The following is a 23,387-nucleotide window of genomic DNA, read 5'->3' on the forward strand; positions in this document are numbered from 1 at the left end:
GCACTTCAGGATATAATTTTGGCATTGTCCTTTTATTCCACTTGGCCACTTAGGCCAGTCTTCTCCAGCCTGGTGCCTTCCAGATGTTTTGGATGACACCTCTGCTGGCTGAAGTGGGCCAGGTTGCGGATGGCTGATTTAGAACTTGGACCTTCCATTCCAGGGACTTGTAGGCTTCATCCTTGTGGGTTCATAGTCTGGATTATTGCACACTGGTCTTCCAGTAATGTTCTGTGCCCCCCCCCATCCAATTAAACTTGTTGAACTTTCCTTCCCTGTCCGCCTCCTTGACCAATCTTTGCTCAGTGTGAGACAGTGCAGAGCTGGTAGGTGGGCGGGATGTTTGCAAAGCCGCTCACTGGTGGTGTGAGGTCGAGGTCCTTGGGGTCAATGGGAGACTTTAGCGTGAAATGTTGCAGGACAGAAGTCAGGAAGATAAAGAGCTCCATGCGGGCCAGGCCCTCCCCAGCACAGATCCTTTTTCCTGTGGAGAGAACCAAGGAGCACTTTTTAAAAAACAAAAGCAAAAAATTCAGCTTCAAAGAGATTTTGCAACTGATCAGCAGATCAGCCCACTCCCCCTCCAGCTGTAGGCAATGGAAATGCTTTGCAGTAGGCAACTAGCCTGTTCACAATCTAATTCAGCAAACAAATTCTCCCCATCCCTTTGCCAGAGTATTCTAGGCAGAGGCCTTGTACCTTGAACAGCTCCATGTTCTTCCCATCCTGCCAGGGAATGCTCTTCTGCCTCTAATGGTGCTGTTAAAGGGACACAGCTCCTGTCCAGGGAAAAGAGCAGGGAAGAGGCAATGGAACCCAAGGCTTAGGGAGGTGGTGGGCTCTCCAACACTGGAGGCATTCAAGAGGCAGCTGGACGGCCACCTGTCAGGAATGCTTTAAGTTGGATTCCTGCTGAGCAGGGGGTTGGATTTAATGGCCTTCTAGGCCCCTTCCAACTCTACAGTTCTATGATTCTAACTCTGCACAAGTGGGCCTATGCATTGTTCAAATGTTACATAGTCTGAACCTGGTGTTGGCTAATGGATCAGTTAACGGCGATAGAAATGGTGAATACACTTATTTCTCTGGTTCAGGAGCATCATTAATTGATTTTTTTTATAGTTTCCGCTGACCTGATAAGCGCTGTATCTTCTTGTTCTATTGACATCTGCTCTGAAAGTGACCACCTCCCCTTGATCTTGATATTGGGCTGCGGTAACTATATTATCCATGCTGCGCAGCTCCCAACTCTGAACATAGAACCGGAAACAAGAGCTTCCAGCGTCAGATGGACGCTCAAGTTGGAGAAGAACTTAAAAGAGACACTACAGTCAGACAACTGTCTCCATTGTGGTGAAATTTTGCTTACAGTGGCCCCTGGTGAAGCTATGCTTGCTGCATATCAGGAACTGATTGCAGAAGTACAACATTGCCTGACTCCCAGTCCGGTGCCTAGGTCTGCTATGCGCCCCCACAATACTAAACTGTGGTTTGACCAGGAATGTATTGATCTAAAAAATCTGTTAATTAAAAAATATAGGAAGTACAGATCCAAGAATCTTCCTGCACTACCCGCTGAATGCATAGATCTGAAGAAAAGCTACAAACACCTAATCAAGCGGGGGGAAAGAGCAGCGCAGGCTCAGCAGTGGCAGTCCCTGATTACAGCCTCAAGGACTAAGGATTCGTCTGCTTTCTGGAAGTTAGTGGCCAGGGGCTGGCCAAACACCATCGCTAATTTTGATTACCATATACCTGTGAACTCTTGGGAGTTATGCTTTCAAAACATCTACTCAAGTGCTCAAGTCAGGGTTCGTCAGGTTGAGATTCCTCCAAAGGATCTCCCTAACTGGCCACCAGTCTCTGTTAAGGAAGTCATCTCCTTAATTACTAACCTGAAGCCGGGTAAAGCACCTGGGCCTGATAATATCCCGCTGAAGTATTTAAATCAGAGCCAGAGTGGTGGGCTCCAGTCCTGGCAGCTCTATTTACGAGCATCGATCAAACTACCTGTATTCCTGAGGACTGGGGCCTTGCTATTATCCCCATTTTTAAAAAAGGCAGCCGGGCAATCCCTGCCAATTACACGCCCATTAGTGTGCTGAATCTTGTCAGCCAGCTATATGCAAGACACCTACTTATAAAATTACTGACCTGGCTTGAACAGGAAAACAGTTTGGAAGAGGAACAAGCCGGTTTTAGAGCGAACCGCTCAACCATTGATCACGTTTTTGTCCTCCAACACCTTATAGAAAAATATACAAAGAGCACTGGCGGGGCTTCATATGCAGCCTTTATAGATTTTAAGGCTGCTTTTGATTTCATACCAAGAGACAGGCTCTGGGCTAAACTGGAGTCTGCTGATATTGACAGACGGCTTTTCGCTCTTACACGCTGTTTATATCAGAACACTCAAGTTCGTATAAGATGCAACCGTGGCGGCAGCTTGACTAGGCCCATCACCATTTCTAAAGGAGTCAGACAGGGCTGCATTTTAGCCCCTACACTTTTTAATCTTTATATCAACTCCCTAATCAGAACTCTGATGGAGGTTCCCTCGCATTATCCTACTCTTGCAAATAGGCCAGTATCTATTCTCCTTTATGCAGACAATGCAGTACTTGTATCCCTTACTAGCACTGGTCTTCGTCGTCTGCTTAGAGCCCTGGCTAGCTGTTGTAACATGGAGTCGTTGGTTATTAACCTTGACAAATCCAAGGTCGTTGTGTTCTCCAGGAAGAGGGAAAAACATAGGTGGTGGCTGAATGGGACCTCCCTAGAACAAGTACCCTCATATAGATATCTTGGGATAACCTTACACTCTTCTGGAGCCTGGCATCTACAGGCAAATAGCACCATGGCCAATGCTAAGAGGAGCACCAAGGCTCTCCTCTCCTTTTATTATACAAAAGGTGGACAATTTGTGCCATCCGGCATACCGGTATTTATTGCCAAAGTTATTTCCCAACTAGTATATGGTGCACAGACAAGTGTTTATGGCAAACTTACTTCTTTCGAAACCATTCAAACAAAGTTCCTTAGGAACATACTGGGCACTCCCTTTTGTGTCCCTAATACCATCCTACGTCTGGAAGCCGGGCTCCCTTTGATTGAGGCTCGTATTTGGATACTCAAGTTCAAGTACTGGCTAAAATTATTGTTTCTTCCTGTTGGCCTAGCCCCTCTTGTTCTATCTGATGTCTTCCACTCAAAGTGGAAGAAATCCTTAGCCATTAAACTCTCAAGTTTAGGCTTTTCTCCCTCCTCACTTCTGTCAGCAGGTTTCTCTCAAGCGAAGGTGACTATTACACAGAGAATACTAGATGTAGAATTTCAAAACCACTTGTCCCTTGCAGGCACCAAACTTGGTTTTAATCTCTACATAAAGCCTTTTACCCCTGCACAATACTTGGCTTCTCTTGACACTCCCAGGTTTAGGAAAGCATTTATGCTGGCCAAGCATAACGTTTTGCCTTCTGCCCTCTTAGAGGGCAGATATCAAAAAACTCCAGTTGCAGATCGTCTCTGCCCCTGTGATCTTGGTGTCATTGAGTCTGCGACTCATGTTTTATTAGAATGTTCTTTTTATTATGATCTTAGACGTTTGCTCATCGCCCCAATTTTACAAAAAATCCCGGGTAGGGATGCTGCATTTTACATGAAATATCTTTTAGCAGACACAGATCCTCGAGTCTCATCTAAAGTGGCGAGCTTCTGTGCTGCAGCTATCAAACATCGAAAAGCCTTATTAACACACTAATTTTAACAATGAGATTTGGTTTTAATCAGAGATTATGTAGCACAAGTATTTATTTATTTTATTTCTGCGATTTATTTATCGCCCATCTGGCTGGAAACCCAGCCACTCTGAGCGATGTACAAAGTCATAATATATAAGTATCACAACATCAAAAAAACTAAACAACAGGTAAAGGTTACTACAGTAAAGTTCAATAAAGCTTCTGGCCCGTATAGTCCACAAGGTGCGTCATTTGCGAAACCGAAAGCGGCATCTCCTCTCACTCTCAGCATCCAGCATCCAGCGTAGCAAACAGCGAGAGGCGGCATAAACAGGCCCCACGAAGACGCGACCAACAGGAAAGTTCTCCCCAGAAATGTATGTATATTGTACTGTTATTTGTGGTTATATTTTTTTATATTGTATATTGGGTTCTGCTGGTCTTTGACCGTAATAAAGCAAATCAATCAATCACTCTGCACAAGAGAAAGTCCTCTTGCATTTTGTTTTTTCTGCTAGTCATCAAAGGCCCCATCTGCACTATACATTTAAAGCAGTATTTATCCCACTTGAAACAGCCATGGCTTCCCCCAGAGATTCCTGGGAACTGTAGTTTGTTAAGGGCTCTGAGAAGTGTTGGGAGAGACCCCTATGTCCCAGAGTTCCCTGGGGACTGAGAGTTAGACCACTCTGAAAACTGTCGCCCTGTGAGGAGAATAGAGGTCTCTCCTAACAGCCCTCAGTGCCCTTAACAAACGACACTTTCCAGGATTCTTTGGCAGAAGCCATGACTTCTTACAGTGGAATGAGACTGCTTTAAACGGCTGTTGCAGGTGGGGGCCTTGTTCAAAAACTTTCCTTCTCTGAAATGGCAGGAGGACTCCATATAAGTTGTTCAACTTTGGATCCCCAGATGTTGTTGGACTACAACTCCCATGATCCCTTGACCAGTGGCTAAGCTGGCTGGGGATGATGGGAGTTGTAGTCCAAGAACCTCTGGACCCAAGGCTGAAGAACAGTGACGTAAGCCACTCCAAGTGATGCTTCTTTTGTTGGTCCTAATGAACTTGTTATGCCACAAATGTCCACCAGAGGGGATCTGGTACTTCCTTCTGAGAAGGTAAGTGGCAAGGGTCATAGATGTATTAAATTGCAGGCTGATTTGGGGCACTGTTGTTTTTGTCTCCCTGCTGTGACAGCTGAGTGGACGATCGCAAGCGCAGCTTTAGGACAGCTGTGACTGGGCAGTAGAATCCCTTCTGCAGCTGCAAAAGGAGCAGTTCTTGCACTTTCTAACTCCAACTCTGGTCTTATCTCCTATGAATAACGTCATTTTAAAACTTGTTTTAGTGTTGCTTTTATTTATTTATTATGATTTTAGGCTAGCTTATGGAGTTACACAGCACCTTAAACATTTTTGTAAAAAAACTACGCAGCTGCCTGCAAGTCAATGGAACAAGAGGCTTCTGCAAGCTATGGAGAGGTGAGCACAATTTAACATATTTTTTTTACAAAAAATTTTTTCAACTTTTTCATACTTAGAAGACAAAACAAATATACATACTGAATCCCCCCTTCCCCCTCTTCCCCCTCCCTCTTATCTTTTCCCCACCCCCTTCAATTTAACTTTTCTGCTGTCTGAGGGATGACTTGTATGGGGAAGCGTTAGATGGAAATCTAAACCAGGCATCAACAGAGGGTAACCACATACATACCCGTGTGTGTGTGTGTGTGTGTGTGTGTGTGTGTGGAATCAGGTATGCTGCAGCATTTCAAAGCACTATTTAAGGACCTGCATGAAGGCTCCTAATATGCACATTGTAAAAAATGTAAGCAGCACCCGTGGGGGGAGGGAGAAGGACCGTGGCGGATGAGAAGGGGAAATGTAACACTCTCCCCACCACCACCTCTGCTCTGGAACCAATAAAACCCACTCCAAGCCACTATTTGCATCACGAGGAGGGAAGACTCCACGGGAGTCAGCAGCATTCACACAATTAATGGCATATTTAGTCTGCCCTGGAGACTCAGAACAACTCTTTAATAGATTCTGATAGGGGCTCTGGAAAGTTGACCATCATTTGCTGCTGCAGTCCACTTCCCAGTCTCTTGACTGCATTTCCCTTACAATAAAAAAGACCCACCAACAGCATCCCCCCAGACCACAGGCCACCCTGGGCTCCTACTGGGAGGAAGGGCGGGATATAGATCCAATTAATTAATAACAACAATAATAAGGAGAATGCCTCCTCCTCCTTTCCCTCCCCCTCCGCCATCTTGATACCTGTGGAGAAGGGCATGAAGGCATCGATCGCTCTTCTTGAAGTGACCCTGTTCATCCAAGAAGTGGGCCGGGTTGAATTTCTCAGGGTGACTGAAGTATTTAGGGTCTCTTAGCACAGAGGTCAGCAAGGGAAACACATCTGTGCCCTAGAGAAAGGTGAGGCCAAGAGAGGGTCAGAATCTGCCCCAGCTTTAAGTCAAGAGGCAGCCTGAGGCCTCTTGGCCCAAACAAATCTAAACAGCAGCGGAGGCAACGTTGGGACTCTTCACGATTCCAGCCCCAGAAGAGATTGTCCCCAATTGACATGACCTTCCTGCCTGGGCAGGATTTGCTCATCAGGAGGTCCTTGGGCGCCTCAGGACTCCATAGTGGTCAATTATACAGAGCCACTGGCCTCCCTGTCCGACACCTCCTTATCTTAAGGCATCACCTTCGGCAAGGTGTAGCCCCTGAACTGCGTCGTCCGTGTCAGGGCATGAGGGAGGTTCATGGGGATGACGTCACTAAATCTCTGGATCTCATGGATCACGGCGTCAGTGTACGGCATCTGGGCCCGCTTGTCCACTGCCGGCATGCACTCCGTCCCAATCACATCATCAATCTCTTGGATCACTTTTGCTGCAGAGATGAACAGAGGATAACAATGGGCACACGTTTCAAACTGGTTTGAACTCCTGCCAAAGAACTCTGGAAGTGTGATTTTGTGAGGCTGCTGAGAATTAGCGATATCCAGCCCCACGAGGAATGACAATTTCCAGGGTTCTTCCACTGGAAGCCATGGTCCCTATACAGATGTGAATCGGGCTTAAATTTGTGATTATCAGAAACAAGGGCCAATTTTGCTATGGAAATCTGCATAATGCTCGAGTTCCTTCTAAGCTTCCTGCTCATATAATGTTCTCTGGGAATGGACCAGTAGAAGGATAATGCTAATGTCACCAACGTGGTGCCCTCCAGATGTTGTTGGACTTCATAACAGCATGGCTGATGATACTGGCTCCTGGGCCACATTCAAGGTTCTTATAGTAATTTACGAGACTCTTAACAACTTGGTCCAGGATAGCTTAAGGACCACCTGATGTCTCATATCCGTGCCTGATTACTGAGGTCTTTGGGAGAGTTGCTGTTAGTGGTCCTCCATGCTCAGATGCACACCTTGCATCCTCTGTGAATGTGTGTTTAGTATCATGGGCCCAGTTCTGTAGAACTCCCTCCTGGCTGAGGTCAGACAGGCACCCTTTCCTGTTGAACTTCTGGTGCTTGGTGAAGACCTGTTTATTTCAGCAGACATTTAAAGACATTTTTTCCTGCTTAATTCTAATAATTATCTTCTGTAACTTTATTGTGCACCACTTAGAAACTATGGTGTTAAGCTGTGCATAAATGGTTGAAATAAATAAGAAATAAATGTTGATGGGGTTGTAGTCCAGCAGCATCTGCAGTGCACCCCATTTGCTGCCCTCCTTCTAGGCCAACAGCCAGCCTCTGTGTCCTCCTGCAACCCTTTCTCCCCACTCCCTCTGGACGGAATAGCCAAGAACCTGGAGAGCTTCACCCAACACTTCCAGGGCCCAAAGAGACTGCCAGACACAAATTCCTCAATGTGATGTATCTCTATTATAGCAGCAGCCTTTCTGAACTCAACCCTCAGCCCTGCATGTGCCTTCCTTTGCTCTCTCGCATCCATCCCAAATCACCTTGCACTTCTGGATATTTCATCAGAATCAGGAATGCAAACCGGAGTGTGGAGCTCACAGTCTCAGTCCCGGCAACAAACAGGTTGAGAACGGTCATGATCATCGTCCTGACGTGAAATTCACTCAGAGGGTTTTTGCTCTCCTTCAACAACACAGAGAACCCTGTTCATATTTTCAGTCCTGCTTGATATGTATAGTGGAGACACATCATGAAACTTTGTGGGACAAAATCATGTATTCTGCTCCTCACATCAGGAAGTATTTATCACCACAAAATGGCTGATCCCTAGCTCCTTCCTTAAATCCCCATTGAGCCTTTATACAGACCATAAAGTATTCAAACCACTTCAGTCCATGTCATCTTTCAGCAATCCTAACAATAGGCTTGCAAGGTAGGCCATCGTCATCATTATATGTATTCAGGGAGGGACCCTGTGCTCCCTGGGCAGGTGGCTGAGAGGCCATAGGATACTGTGGGGTGAGTCAGGGGAGTCTGTGGATCCCCTCGTGCTCTCCCCCAAAGGGACCGGATCTATCAGCCCTGGAGTTAAATATAGTAAATTTTCTTCCATTGAGTAAATGAATAAAAGTTGAAAGGGGAAAAAAAATGAAGCCAGCTCCTCACATTCCACCCTGGCCATAGTGAGCCAGCTTGGCATTCAATGTGGCAGTTGTTCCACCACAGAGTAACCTCACCCCTTTTCCCCAACTCCATCCCTTGCCAAGTAGGATAGCTCACTCATTTCTGGCCTTGTATTTCACTCCTCAGTCTATGGGCTCCCGGAACAGCTTACAAGATTTCTAAACAAACAATCCCCCCCCGCCTGCCTGCCAATAATAACCCAGTTTATAAAACGGGAGCAGCCACAAAAGGGCCTGCTTTTAAAACAGAGCTAAAAAGATTTAATAAAGCTGGCGAAATAAAAAGATCTTAGCCCAGTGCCAGCAGGACATCAGAGCTGGCACCAGTCAGACTAGCCTATCTGAAGAAAGCACTCCAAAGTCAGGGGACGACAACCAGACCGCCCCCCCCCTCAGTCCCCATTCACCTCATCTCACCTGGGAAAATGGGGGGAGGGGACCCAGGGAAGGACCCCCTGAGGATCATCTTAGCCAGTTTTGTTCACTTTGGAGAAGGTGGTCCTTTTTCATCCCCATAGGGCAGTGTCCTTTTGTAGCCATGACCTCCCCACACAGGTCAGAAGCATGATACCTTGTCCATTTGAATAAGGAAGCAGTCGATAAAATCCCGGGGATTTTCAGGGTCAAGTGACGCTTCGTTCACCTTGATCCTCTCAGCCACAAAGTCATAGATATCATCGAGGTTCCGGAAAAGCCGCTTGTGGGGGCCTGGCATGAACCTCATGATCCACAAAAACATCTCATACAGCTGCAGGTAAGGACAGAGAATAAAGATGTGTCATGTTTAAGACACTAGTCCTTCAAGTACCTTCAAGTACTCTGCTTCTGAGTCCCTGCAAAGGACTCGCAGCCTTTCCTCAAAGATGGCTTGTTGTGAAATATAGCTTGGCTTGGGGCGCCTTCCCTAACCTGATGCCCTCCATGATGGGGAGGGCCAGGAGTGGCCGCTTACCAGGAGGAAGAGGAGCAATATGGCGGTGAGGCTCCTCCACTGCATCCGCACAGCCCTGCCCTCACTGCCACCTTCCCCCCACTCTTCCTGGTAAGTTGCATTGACTGTTGCTCCAGCTATGGCTCAGCCCCACTGTGCGAGCTGCTTCTGGTGGGGGCTGATGGGAGTTGCAGTCCAAAACATCTGGTGGGCGTTGCCACATTGGGGAAGGCTGTCTGTGTTGTCTGCAAGAAGATTTCTTCCAGATCTTGCCTCCAGTTTCCAACTCCATCCCCACTAAAGAGATGTCCTTGGGAACTTTGTCAGTTGCTCACTAACTTCTTTGGCTTCATCATTTGATGCCATTTATTCCTGGAGGCCAAATATTGTGATCACCTAATCTATCTTCCTTCAATAATAATAATAATGATGGGGTTTATTAGTCGCTTGTTACCTGAAGGTCTCCAAGCAACTTATAACATTATTAAAAGCAAAAATAAATGTACCATGCCATAAACACCAGGTAATAATACAGCCACTGAAAGCTTTGGCTGTCACTATAATGTCTGGTAGCAAATACCATAGTTTTAACCTTTCACTTTGTGGCTGATGTCTTTCTATTTATTTTAAGTGCTTATACGCAACCCTCTTAACTAGCTCCATTCTTGGGGCAGCTTACAACAACAACACAAAGAAACAGCCCTTCATGACCCTCTCCTCCTGTGTGGATTTGTCTAATTCCCTTTTCAAGCTCTTGAGCTGATGGGCATCACCAAATCTTGTGGTGATAAATTCCATAAATTAAAGCAGGTGAAGTTGTCTGTTCTTCCTTCCTTTTGTCTGTCCTCAACCCCCTTCCAGTCAGTTTCATTGGCTGAACCCATCACGTTGTAGTTGTAGAAAAACAACATCACCTGATCTTGCCTCACCTCACATCTGGAAACCTTCCAAGGAAACTGACTTGACATATTTTTTTGTGCAGATGGGCCAAGAACAACAACCAACTGTGGATGCTACCCTTATCATGGCTGACCTAAAGCTACACCCAAGTTCATTTGCTGCCATCCTTGGCCTCCCGGGATTCTTCCTCCACTGACGAGGAAGGCATCAGTTCCTCAGGAAGCCCTCTTGAGAGGAGGGAAGCCTCTCAGCCCAATTTCTTCACATCCTAGCCGCAGTCCTCACCTGGCCCCAGGTACCGCTCATCACCATAAAGTTCTCATTGATCTTGGACAATAAAGAGAGGAAGCCTTTGTCTTCATAGTCGAAGCGTTGGCCAAAGACAATGGAGCAGATGACATTGGAAACGGACCGGCTCAGGAAGAATGTGGGGTCAAAGGGTGAACCTGTAAGCTCGTCTTGGCATAGAAACCAGGATCCCCCCCCCATCTTTACCTAGCAATGGACTTGCAAGTCATGGTCTCAGCCAACCTGTAGAATAGGGCCAGTGAGCCCCCTCACCTACCACCCCTGCAGACAGTTGGTTACCTGCTCTGTTTGGGGCTGGGAGGGGAGCAGCGAGGAGATTGCTTGGAGTGTAAAATGCTCTGGTAAGTGGGAGGAGGGAACTGAGCCTGGAATGCCAGTTGGGCAGAGACAGGACAAATGGAAGAGAGAGGGCAGGCGGGATTCACTAGTGCTGGGGAATTTTGTAGTTCGTTGGACTGGGGGTACTTCCCCCCCATGCCCCACCTAATAAGGAAGGTGGGCTACAGGGCTGCACCTAGGCATGGGGTGAATAAGGTGGCTTCAGGCCACTTTCCCCCAAATAAAGTCTACTTAAGGGTTATTAAGGCAACATATTAAGCAATTAAAACTGATTTTTAGGAAAATACTAATTTTACAGGTTGAGTAGTTCCCGGAAGAGTGGTTAAAAACAGCAATGCATCCAGCTATACCTGTTCTAGACAGTTTCCCTAGCCAAGCCAACAGATCAATTGGCATCCCTCGGTTCGGCTTCTGGGTCCTTCTGCATCTGGCCTTCTCCAGACTCCTTCATGCTGCCTTTCCCAACTGAGCTCTCGTGAACCTTTCCTTTATTCTGGCTCTCTTAAAGTGTCCCAGTCCTTTCTGTCTCTGGCAGTTTTTCACCTACAGCTCCTCGAGTTTCTGACTCTACAACCTTCTGGCTGCTGCCATCTTAATTCGCCCACAAGGCCTCTATGCCTAACATTGCCCTGCAGAGTGATGCTATATCAGGGATGGAGACCAGATGCATCGCAGCATAATTAATCTGGTGGCATCCCTGAAAAAAAGAAAAGAAAAATGGAAGGAGGGCTGGTGGCAGCTGTGGGGAGCCTTCTGGGCTGCCTGCATCCAACACATTTGCCCAAGGGTGTTGTGTGCTGATGCCAATGGGAGGGGCTGTTGGTCAGTGGCAGGGCACGTTTGCCCCTCGCATCTCCACTACAAAAGGAACTGAGATAGAAATATGAGGAAAGTCTTCCTGGGATCCTGCAGAGTATAGAATATGTGCAGGGCCATGTGGCTGCCATTCTGAGATCTGCCATCTGTAGGGGAGGTGATGGCCTGTTGTATGGTGTTGTATGGTGACCCGGGACAGAGCCTCTACCCTGATGGCCCCTTTCCTTGTGGAACTGCCTCCTTCAGTTCTTTGGCATCAGCTTAGAATATATCTTACGGCACAGGCATTTCGGGCAAGAGTGAAAGTTTAGGCACAGTTGTTTTAATGTCCTTCGCTGACTTGTCTGAATGGATGGGTGTTGTGTTTTTAATCGTGTTTAATTTATTGTTTATACTGTTTAGGTTTTGTCATTTGTATTGGATGTTTGGTGGGAAGGGTGGTCTAAGAGCAGAATAAATAAATAAACAAAATATTAGATGGACTGATGGGTTGACTCAATTTGCTCAAAGGGCAGGGAGAAGAGAGCTTCTACAAGGCAAAGCTCAAGGTATGGCCGGGGTTGCTCAAAGAATAGAGGCTGAAACTGCTGGGCCGGGGTGGGGGGCAGTTTTTTCTCAACTTGTGTACAGCACAGAAGAAGAAGAAGAAGAGAACCAGACTTGTGAGAGGGACAGCTTCTTTCCTACATCATACACAATTTGGAGGAGAGGATTCATATTTCTTGTGGTTCTAAACTGGGATTTTAGGCGCATGTTTTCTTTAACAAAAAAAGCAAATGACTAGAATCTGCAAATTTATTCCCTACAAGAAAATTTACTTTGTAAACTTTTTTTGTTTAATTTCCCCCAAGCACAATTAGGAAATTGTGAAATCTTTTTCATCACTTTTCGTAGTGTCCGTGCGTCTGAACTCTGCTCCATCTGATTAACTTCCAAACAAAGCCAAGAAATTGTTTGTTCTAGGCTTTGAGTCACAGCAACAAATAAAGAGAAACAGAACCACTAGGCTTGCAAAAGAATAAATATATTCCCCTCTGAGAAGAGAGCGGGATCATGTAACCGGTCAGTTTTACACAGGAAGGCACGGAGCTGCCTCATGCCGGCTCAGACCGTCCGCCCCTCTCGCCCAGTCTTGCCTGCACTGACTGACAGCAGCAGCTCTGCAGGCTTTCAGAACAAGGAGTCTCTCCCAGCCCTCCCTGCGGAGGCTGCCAGAGATTGAACTGGGGACCTTCTTTATGCACAGTAGACGCTCGGCCTCTGAGCTAGGGGGCCCTTCCCCTGTTTCACAATACAAGGAGAGAGAAAAATATACCCAACCCTTTGTTTTCCTGAATTCCTCCAGCAGGAACTGGGACTCCTCCTGGATTCGCTCTTCGATGGACCGTTTCCCCATTCCAAAATTCCGCAAGGTGCTGAGCGTGAAACGGCAGAGTTGCCTCCATCTCTCCCCATTGGCTAAAGCAACCCCTGGAAAAGGAAACCAAAAACTCAACAGCCGATAAGAGCAGGGATGTAGTTGTCTGGGGATTCGGGTGTGTGTGTCTTAGACCCTTTACTTCTTTGGGACCAGGGTCCCAGCAGGGTCCCTCTGACTCCAGCATCCCACAGGTCAATCAGCAGGAAAAGGGAGTGTGTTAGCCTCTGAGAAGAGTCTTCTCACATGCTTCCTTGTCCTTTCCTGCTGCTTGGTGCCACTCAGAGTGAAAGGAGTTGAGTCAGCCACTGAGAACACGCTTCTCAGTAGCTAACACTCTCCCTTTTCATGCTTATTGGCTCCTAGAGACATCTGTTGTTGTGGGAGAAGGCATTAACAAAGATCTCATTCTCAACCCAGCAGCAAAATAAGGGTTAAAGGGGTGCGGCTGTGACTATCATGAAGGGACCCTGCACTTCTGAATTTGCCACTACACAACTGAATAAGAGGAAAGAAAGGGAAACTCTATGAACTCCACAGTTTATAGATTAGCACTCCCCCTTTGGTTCCACTGGATGACCTTGATGGCCAGTTAATCTGCCAATGTGGTTCTGCTGAGTGGTTCATAAGGCCAGTCTCTCTTCCTGTTGATTTTCAAACTCCATCTCCAAACTCTTAGTGTGATTTTAGAGTTACACAGTTTCACCTCAATCACTCACTGATTTCTCCCCTGAGGCCCTCTAGGCAATCAGGGCCACTGGCAAGTGTCGAGATGCTGACACCAAGAGGTTGCGGTAAGAGCTCCTTGGAGAACTGCATAAATAACAAGAGTTCCAAAAGCAAACTAAGGTGAGGCCTTACAGCAGATGAAATTCTCAGGGAACAAAACAGTCTTTGGAGAAATGCTTCAGTTGGAATAGTTATTGGGAGTGGCTCTGCTGATGCCCTTCATAGGGAAGACCAATCATGACAAACACATATTTTTTTCCTTTCCTGCTATGGCAGAAATCATGGTCTGGTTTCTTTGAAACTCACCCAAACCCTGAACAAAGTCGTCCACTGTGGCCAAGTGTCCTCTGCCACTGAACTCTTCAGTGTGGTCCACCAGGGCTTCCTTGATGGCTTCGTATCCGTACAGGATGACCACCCGACGGGGACCCAAGTGAACAGTGAACACTGGTCCATACTGGTCTCTTAGCTGCAACAGGTACCAGACAATGCGTTGGTGATCCCTCCTGAGACATGTCTGTGCTAGCCTTTACCTCATGCCACTGACCCACCTGTTGTAGGCTTCCCCAGCCTGGTGCCCTCCAGATGTTTTGGACTACAACTCTCATCAGCCCCACCCAGCATGGCCGTTTAATGCTGGGACTGATGGAGGAACTGCTGTCCTGGCTGGGGCCGTCACCAAAACACCTAGACGGTACCAGGTTCAGGAAGGCTGATCTTGCGCAGTGTCATACTCCCTGAGGTCTTAAGCTAAGGTCATCCCACCCCATCCCACATTTGACCTGAGGTGCCACCAGTTGCACTTGCTGAGGCTTTTGCATGCCGTACATGTGCTCTTCTGCTGAGCAATGCTCCCTCCACGTTCTAGTGGGCATAATCCTCCAGGTGCTCCACCCAGAGACTGCTGGCTGCTTTCACAACAATGCAACTCAAACCAACAGCAGGCCGCAGTCTCACTTTGCTGCTTCTGTGTCGCCTTCCAAAGCGCCGCCAATTATTCTGCAACTGCCCCAGCTCAGCTCAAGGGATTTACATGCCCAGAACCCCAGCAGTAAATCCCTTGGGTCTCTGTCTTTGCCACAACAGCCCCATCCAAAGGGGGGGATGGGGTTCTTCTGCCCCAGAAAGGGCCACACCCCACCCCACACCCGGAACTGGCCTTGACACATTCCCCGAGAGGTAATGTGATACCCTTTCAAAGAGCTGCACCCCTTGGGAATAGGTGTGCCCAGGTAATTCAATACTCCCTTCTTGGCTCACTCCCTGGGCAGCGCACCCTGGCTTGTAGCCAGAGGAAGGTAATAGTCCCAGCTGATTAAAGCACATTGGTGGACCACTTTCAATTCATTAAAGAGTCTGACATTTGCTAGTGGGCAATGCTTTTCTCCCTCATAAGATGGTAAACCAGCCCTTGAGTAAAAATGGCCAACACTGAAAAGTGTTAAATAAATAAATAAATTTAAGAGAGAAAATAAAACGAACGAAAAAGATAAGGTGCAAAATATTCCTTAAAAGAAGGAAAATGAGGAAGAGCTATACCATCTATTTAGAGTCAGGGTTTCAGGCTCATCCAGGAGATGCAATAAACAGGAACACACACGCACACACACACACAGACTTGATGGAAAAATGTGGATGCAGATGTCAGGTAAACTAACAGTTCAGAACAGAGCACAAGAGTAGGAAAGAGAAAATGGCTCTGAATGGAGGAGGGGGTTGGAATCTTGTTCATCCAGTTTTATTTATTTATTTATTTTTTACACGGCTCTAGCCCTCATGATTTTCCCCGTGGAAGTTGTTCTCATGAGTCTCTGGGAGAAGAGCATCATGGGAAGGGGCTACAGCAGAGCACTTGGTTTGCCTGCATGCAGAAGATCCCAGGTTCAATCCCTGGCATCAGAGGTGGCCGGTGACAAAAACGTTCCCTCTCAGCCTGAGGCTTTGAGCAGATGGAGCTGGGCTGGATGGCCAAATCGTCTGACCTGGCAGGACTAAGGCAGCTCCATTGCAAAGCTGGAAGCTTCCCCCACTTACCTTCTTGAACGACGTGAGCATATCATGGGCCTTCAGCTCCAGCAAATTGCCCAGGATGGGCAGGGGGGTGGGCCCCGGGGGCAGCTGCCTTCTCTGCACCATTTGACTCCATGCCGAGAGGAGGACCAAGGTCGAAGTACACACCACCAGCAAGGCCAGGAGACTTTCTCCCAGCTCCATGGAGGCTAAAGAAACCGGGAGACGTTTATCCCGGGACTTGTGGGTAACAGAGCCACACCTGCTCCGATACAGAGGACTGATAGTGTACTGAAATGAAAGCCAACCAGCAGGATTGGTGCCAGCCCTGGAAATCTGTCCCTTTACAGCAAAGTTAACTCTTTGGTAAACACAATTTGTGTCCAGCCCTGCCCAGAAATGTTGCCCGTCACGTGCCTTTTGCTCCCAACTCCCAGGCTGTAAAGCTTCTGTGGTGCACAGCAGGGTCCCTTCATGACAGCCACATACACTCTTCTTTGCGCTGAGTTGAGAATGAGATCCTAGTTAACGCCTTCCCCCCACAACAATAGATGCCCTAATCAGCATGAAAGGGGAGAGAAATTATTATTATTATTATTATTTATTAAATTTATACCCCGCCTTATGGCCAAAAGGCCCTCGAGGCAGCTTACAAAAAACACAAATATAGCAATACATCAATAGAACATAATACATCAATAAAATAATACAATTCTCCTAATTAGCAAATGAAAGAGTCTTCTTGGTGGCTGACTTGCCTCCTTTCACTCTAACTGGCTCCAATCAGCAGGAAAGGACAAGGAAGCATGTTAGAAGACTCTTCTCAGTGGCCAACACACTCCCCTTTCTTACTGATTGGCTCGTAGAATGCTGGAGGTAATCCTTGTGGCACCTTAAAGACTAATACCACAATACATTTGTTAGTGTTTAAGTCAGCCTTCCCCGACAGTGTGCCCTCTAGGTGTTTTGGAACGGCACTGCTCATCAGCCCAGCACAGCCGTATGATGCTGGGGCTGATGGGAGTTGTAGTCAAGAACATCTGGAGGGTGCCAGGTTGTGGGCAGCCACCCTAATGTGTAAAATCCCATCAGCCTCCTTGTTGCTTCATCCTGAAAGGGTGACCCCAAAGGGGCTTGCAGAGGGGAAACAAAACGGGGCCAGGGACTCAAAGGGGGGGGGGTTTAAACAGCCAACAGATTCATCCTATTCTACCAATTAAAATGTATTTGCTTTTTAAATCTGTCACCCCAGGTTATAGTGGTGACTAACCCATTGTGCAGGGACCTGAGGCTGACTTCCAAGCACATTTTTCTCCCTCTCCTGCTGCAAGATTTCATTGATTTTGGGTGTGGCAGCAGTAAGATATATATATACATTTTAAAAGTAGATAATAGAAAACCCAGCACGCTAATGGAGATGCAAATCAATCACTCCTTTCCCAGTCTTGAGATGGGTCATTGAATGCGCACAGAGTGGCAGTAACCTCCCTCCTTGGCCAGTCTGCACATGTGCTGCATGTGTGCACAAGCGCATGTACATGTGAGAGTCTGGGGCAACTACAGCCACTGCTGACAGGCAGCCCTTGGGGGTTACACCTCCAGGCTGTGTGCTCTGAGGCAAAAGGATCAAAGCAATGGGGGGCTCCTCTCCCTCCCCGACTAGATGGACTTGAAGGAGAGAGAGACATGCAAGCTAAACCTGCCCCTCCTCGGGCTTAGGCACACGCTGGACGTTTTGGGGTTGCCAGAAGGTATGAGTGGCTTTGAAACCAGAGCTGTGAGCTCCACAAGCTGACCCTTGAATCAGCAGCACGGGAGAAGGAAGGAAGCTTGTCTTGGATTGGGACCAGCTCCTGCTGAAATGACAGACTTAAAGCTCAAACGGGTATCCCTAGCTATTTGCAAACATTTCCCATTTTGCTATGCATATCCTGTCAATGCCAAACTGTGAACCCGGATGTTAAATTTTATCCCAACATTCAACGTTTGAGTGCTTAAGCATTTTGACATTCTTGTTCTTAACATTTTGTGATTATCGTGATTTTGACATGCATCAAATAAAAAACGTCTTTGGCTACCAGCTGTAAGAAATACCACACACTGTTGTCAAGTGCCATGGCTGGAATACCAGGTGCCATTGTATGTCGACTGTCAGATGCTGCCAAGTATTCCATATTCATGCATGCCAATTACCAAATGCAGGTAATCAGTTGCAATTTTAAGAGGAATGCTGAGGCAATACTCTTAGGTAGCCCATGAAAGACATACAAGGAATCCTTGGACGCACCTCCCCATCTCCCACTAATTTATTGTTACCCCCAAAAAATATTGCCACTCCAACTTTGGTTTGATTGTTCAATCAGTTCAATCTTCCCTCTCTGTACCAGCAGGTCAGAAGAGTTCAAACCCAACTATAATCTGCATTTCACAATTGATTAACTTACAAAGGTTTCATGCAATCCCACTGCTGACTAGAAAGGGAGTAAAGGTGAACTGACTCCACCATAAAATGGAGGAATGAGAAAGGGGAGGAACGTCACATTGTGGCAGGATGAATGTGAAATATGCAGCTGAAGAAAGGCAAGAAAGGTTGGTTGATTTTACACTGATTTTACATGAAAAGCCCAAGATCTCCATTGATTTACCAAAGAGCTTCTGTTGCTTTATTTTATCCATTTCTACTCCATCCCACATCCACAAATCTACGGATGATAAAATTCCACAAAACTAAACAATTTTCTGAAAACACAACAGCGCTATAAGAATTCAATAGAAATAGCACTTAAAACAATCTCAAATGAGAGTGGTAACAACTGCCCAACAGCCTGATTGAACAGCCAGACATTAACATGGCATCTAAAAGCCAGCAGTGTAAGCGCCAACTAGATTTGGAAGTTGTTGAAAAACACTATATTAGAAGCTCAACTGGAGTGCATACCGCAGATCAGAAAAGGTACCGCCAGGGCCAAGAAGATGCCAGCATGGTTAACGAGCAAAGTCAAGGAAGCTCTTAGAGGCAAAAAGTCTTCCTTCAGAAAATGGAAGTCTTGTCCAAATGAAGAAAATAAAAAAGAACACAAACTCTGGCAAAAGAAATGCAAGAAGACAATAAGGGATGCTAAAAAAGAATTTGAGGAGCACATTGCTAAGAACATAAAAACTAACAACAAAAAATTCTATAAATACATTCAAAGCAGGAGACCATCTAGGGAGACAATTGGACCCTTGGATGATAAGGGAGTCAAAGGTGTACTAAAGAACGATAAGGAGATTGCAGAGAAGCTAAATGAATTCTTTGCATCTGTCTTCACAGTGGAAGATATAGGGCAGATCCCTGAACCTGAACTAACATTTGTAGGAAGGGATTCTGAGGAACTGAGACAAATAGTGGTAACGAGAGAGGAAGTTCTAGGCTTAATGGACAATATAAAAACTGAGAAATCACCGGGCCCGGATGGCATCCACCCGAGAGTTCTCAAAGAACTCAGATGTGAAATTGCTGATCTGCTAACTAAAATATGTAACTTGTCCCTCGGGTCCTCCTCCGTGCCTGAGGACTGGAAAGTGGCAAATGTAACGCCAATATTCAAAAAGGGATCCAGAGGGGATCCCAGAAATTACAGGCCAGTTAGCTTAACTTCTGTCCCTGGAAAACTGGTAGAAAGTATTATTAAAGCTAGATTAACTAAGCACATAGAAGAACAAGCCTTGCTGAAGCAGAGCCAGCATGGCTTCTGCAAGGGAAAGTCCTGTCTCAGTAACCTATTAGAATTCTTTGAGAGTGTCAACAAGCATATAGATAGAGGTGATCCAGTGGACATAGTGTACTTAGACTTTCAAAAAGCTTTTGACAAGGTACCTCACCAAAGACTTCTGAGGAAGCTTAGCAGTCATGGAATAAGAGGAGAGGTCCTCTTGTGGATAAGGAATTGGTTAAGAAGCAGAAAGCAGAGAGTAGGAATAAATGGACAGTTCTCCCAATGGAGGGCTGTAGAAAGTGGAGTCCCTCAAGGATCGGTATTGGGACCTGTACTTTTCAACTTGTTCATTAATGACCTAGAATTAGGAGTGAGCAGTGAAGTGGCCAAGTTTGCTGACGACACTAAATTGTTCAGGGTTGTTAAAACAAAAAGGGATTGCGAAGAGCTCCAAAAAGACCTCTCCAAACTGAGTGAATGGGCGGAAAAATGGCAAATGCTATTCAATATAAACAAGTGTAAAATTATGCATATTGGAGCAAAAAATCTTAATTTCACATATACGCTCATGGGGTCTGAACTGGCGGTGACTGACCAGGAGAGAGACCTCGGGGTTGTAGTGGACAGCACGATGAAAATGTCGACCCAGTGTGCGGCAGCTGTGAAAAAGGCAAATTCCATGCTAGCGATAATTAGGAAAGGTATTGAAAATAAAACAGCCGATATCATAATGCCGTTGTATAAATCTATGGTGCGGCCGCATTTGGAATACTGTGTACAGTTCTGGTCGCCTCATCTCAAAAAGGATATTCTAGAGTTGGAAAAAGTTCAGAAGAGGGCAACCAGAATGATCAAGGGGATGGAGCGACTCCCTTACGAGGAAAGGTTGCAGCATTTGGGGCTTTTTAGTTTAGAGAAAAGGCGGGTCAGAGGAGACATGATAGAAGTGTATAAAATTATGCATGGCATTGAGAAAGTGGATAGAGAAAAGTTATTCTCCCTCTCTCATAATACTAGAACTCATGGACATTCAAAGAAGCTGAATGTTGGAAGATTCAGGACAAACAAAAGGAAGTACTTCTTTACTCAGCGCATAGTTAAACTGTGGAATTTGCTCCCACAAGATGCAGTAATGGCCACCAGCTTGGATGGCTTTAAAAGAAGATTAGACAAATTCATGGAGGACAGGGCTATCAATGGCTACTAGCCGTGATGGCTATGCTCTGCCACCCTAGTCAGAGGCAGCATGCTTCTGAAAACCAGTTGCCGGAAGCCTCTGGAGGGGAGAGTGTTCTTGCACTCGGGTCCTGCTTGCGGGCTTCCCCCAGGCACCTGGTTGGCCACTGTGAGAACAGGATGCTGGACTAGATGGGCCACTGGCCTGATCCAGCAGGCTCTTCTTATGTTCTTATGTTCTTATTTCCAGGGGGAGGGAGTTCCAAAGTCGGGAGGAGCACGATAGAAAATGTCTGTCCTACCATCTCAGCCAAATGTACCATTGCTGGGGGTGGAATGCAGAGGAGCTCCCACCCCTGAGTAGGGATGGGCGAGAACTTTAATCCAGTTTGCATTTCCAGCTGAATCTATCAAATTCGCACTTTCCGAAACAATCTGAGAATCGAAACTCAGCCCTCCTGAGTGAGCTGGCTCTCCAAGGCCCAGGAATCCTAATGAGACCTTCCTACCTTAGCCCAGGCAATAAGGAGAGAGACTAATGTGTGCATGTGCGTGTCTGGGGGGCATTTCTTCCCCAGTTGATTTAAAAAGTTGAAAAAGATATCCTTTCAATCCTTCCAATCCGGTTCCATTTCAAAATAGTTTTGAAGAGTATAATGTGGCTAGAGCCATAGTTGCAACAGTTTTAGATCTTCACCCAACTGTGCAAATCATTGTAAAGAATTTAACTTTTATTTAACTTTTCCCATGCAAACCTATGTACTATCAAAACAGGGCATGTGACATTTGCTGGTAGAGCCATCAGAAGCTGCATTAGCTGGCTGGCCCAGGACCTTTCTGTAGAGCAGAAATTGGGTCCTTGAACAGTTGATGCCAGCACCTGTAGTTCGGAGAGTCGTATAGTTCTTGTGTGACATGCTGTCAAGCATTTCCTTATGAAAAGTGATGTTTATAGGCATTAATTTCATTTCTAAACTGAAACTTCTCTTAATTGCTTTCCTGGCATGGCAACGGAGACCAGGGTAGTTAGTTCCGGGAAGTATCTGCCTCAGGAGAACTGAACGCACATTTCATGAACTGACTAAAACATTGTACCTGCACAAGGAAGCCTTTCCACACACGTACACTTTGTATGCTGCGGGATTCACCTCTGGTGCATCTACAGCTGTGTGTGAAAATTCATTCTCAACTTTGACACGTGCTGGCACCATGCAGGTGTTCAGTGCTTCATCAGAGAAAAGCAATCTTGGCTTTTGAAAGTAACATATTTGAAGGCATTTGAAGTGAACAGTTCCTTTGCAAGTTTGCAGAGAAATCACAGCGCATTATATATTATTAGCAGTTCAGATCATTATGGTAGGATGACTTGCACAGTATAGATTTACTTCCTAGTCACTGTTATTTAATTTACACAACTATTTTGCATGTGGAAAATGTTGTATTTAAATTAATTTGCTTGTTTGTAAACTTCAAGTCACAGTTCCTAATTAAAATGCATAAACTGGAGTTTATTTTTGACATTACCAATGAAAACTTCCTCCCAGAAACCTCTTTTCTAGTGACCAATGCCCCAACACTCCTGCCCTCCCCAATTTTTGTCTCTGTCTCCCCCCCCCAATGAAAATTGTCTTGCTACACTCCTGGGGGCAGGTGCTCCCCAAAGCATTTCAGCCCCAAGTTATTCAGAGCTTTATTCATCATCTGTAAAACCCTGAATTCAGCCTGGAAATGGAGTGGCAGTGTGTGCAGAACTTTAAGAACCAGAGTAAAATGATTCTGGTTGGTGACCTCATTCAGAAGGTAGGCTGCTCCCACATTTTGCACTGGCTGCAGTTTTAAGCCCCAAATGGGAGGTTATCAGAGCCACCCTGTCCTCCTCGGTGAGTGTTTTGCTAAGAGGCGTAAACCTCCTGGGATTGGCCCATGAGGGCACCCGCTGGAGTGGGAGTGGGGGGAGGATTTACACCAGCAGTATCGAGGATGTTCTAAGCTGAATGTTACTTATCCTAGGGCGCTTGAGGTTTGCTTTCTATCCTGTTTTTATGTGCCTTGGATTTCTGCCCTGGGGAGTGTTATAGAATAAATGCTGGTGCAGTCTTATCTACGCAGTTACATTTTGCTGTCTGGTCCTGAAGGAGTCCGAGGGGCATAAACTCCAATGTCCTAATTTCACTTTTTTTCTGGAGGAGCTAAAAATCACTCCAGGATCCAGACTAGGGATATGCTAGAATTCCACCCAGTTTGGATTTGGTACCAATAGTTCCATTAATTAGCTTATTTGCTGTCATTGCTGATCAGATTTTTATGTAGTGATTTCTGTGGCTATCTCAAGTGAAACTGTCAGAATTCTCTTCTTATTTTTGCTATTGCCAGAAAGCGTAACGTTGCCTGCCAAGAGATATCATGTTGCTGTGTTCATGATATTGAAAAGTTGTTTTTGTTTCCTGTTATATTTGCTGTTACGTTACTGTTTTATTATTTTTTGTTATTGGGAAATTGTTTTTGCAATTGTTGTTGTTGAGATGTGCTTCTGTTCACCTCATTGTAAGCCACTTTGAGCACAATTTTCTTTTGTGGAAAGGTGGCATGCAAATAAAATGATGAATGAATGGATTTTAAAATCTGTGTTTAAAATATTGATATTAATATCAATAATTTTGTCAATATTTCCTTCAATGTATTGACATTTATGTTCAAAAT

At 45.9% G+C, this 23,387-nt stretch overlaps 1 pseudogene; it reads right to left on the reverse strand.

The window, feature by feature from the left end:
• The window catches only part of LOC133370637 (cytochrome P450 2G1-like), a 26,354-nt pseudogene continuing 2,967 nt past the window's right edge, over nt 1-23,387 (reverse strand).

The sequence above is a fragment of the Rhineura floridana genome, chromosome 15 (genome assembly GCF_030035675.1).
Source record: "Rhineura floridana isolate rRhiFlo1 chromosome 15, rRhiFlo1.hap2, whole genome shotgun sequence".
Classification (NCBI taxonomy): domain Eukaryota; kingdom Metazoa; phylum Chordata; class Lepidosauria; order Squamata; family Rhineuridae; genus Rhineura; species Rhineura floridana.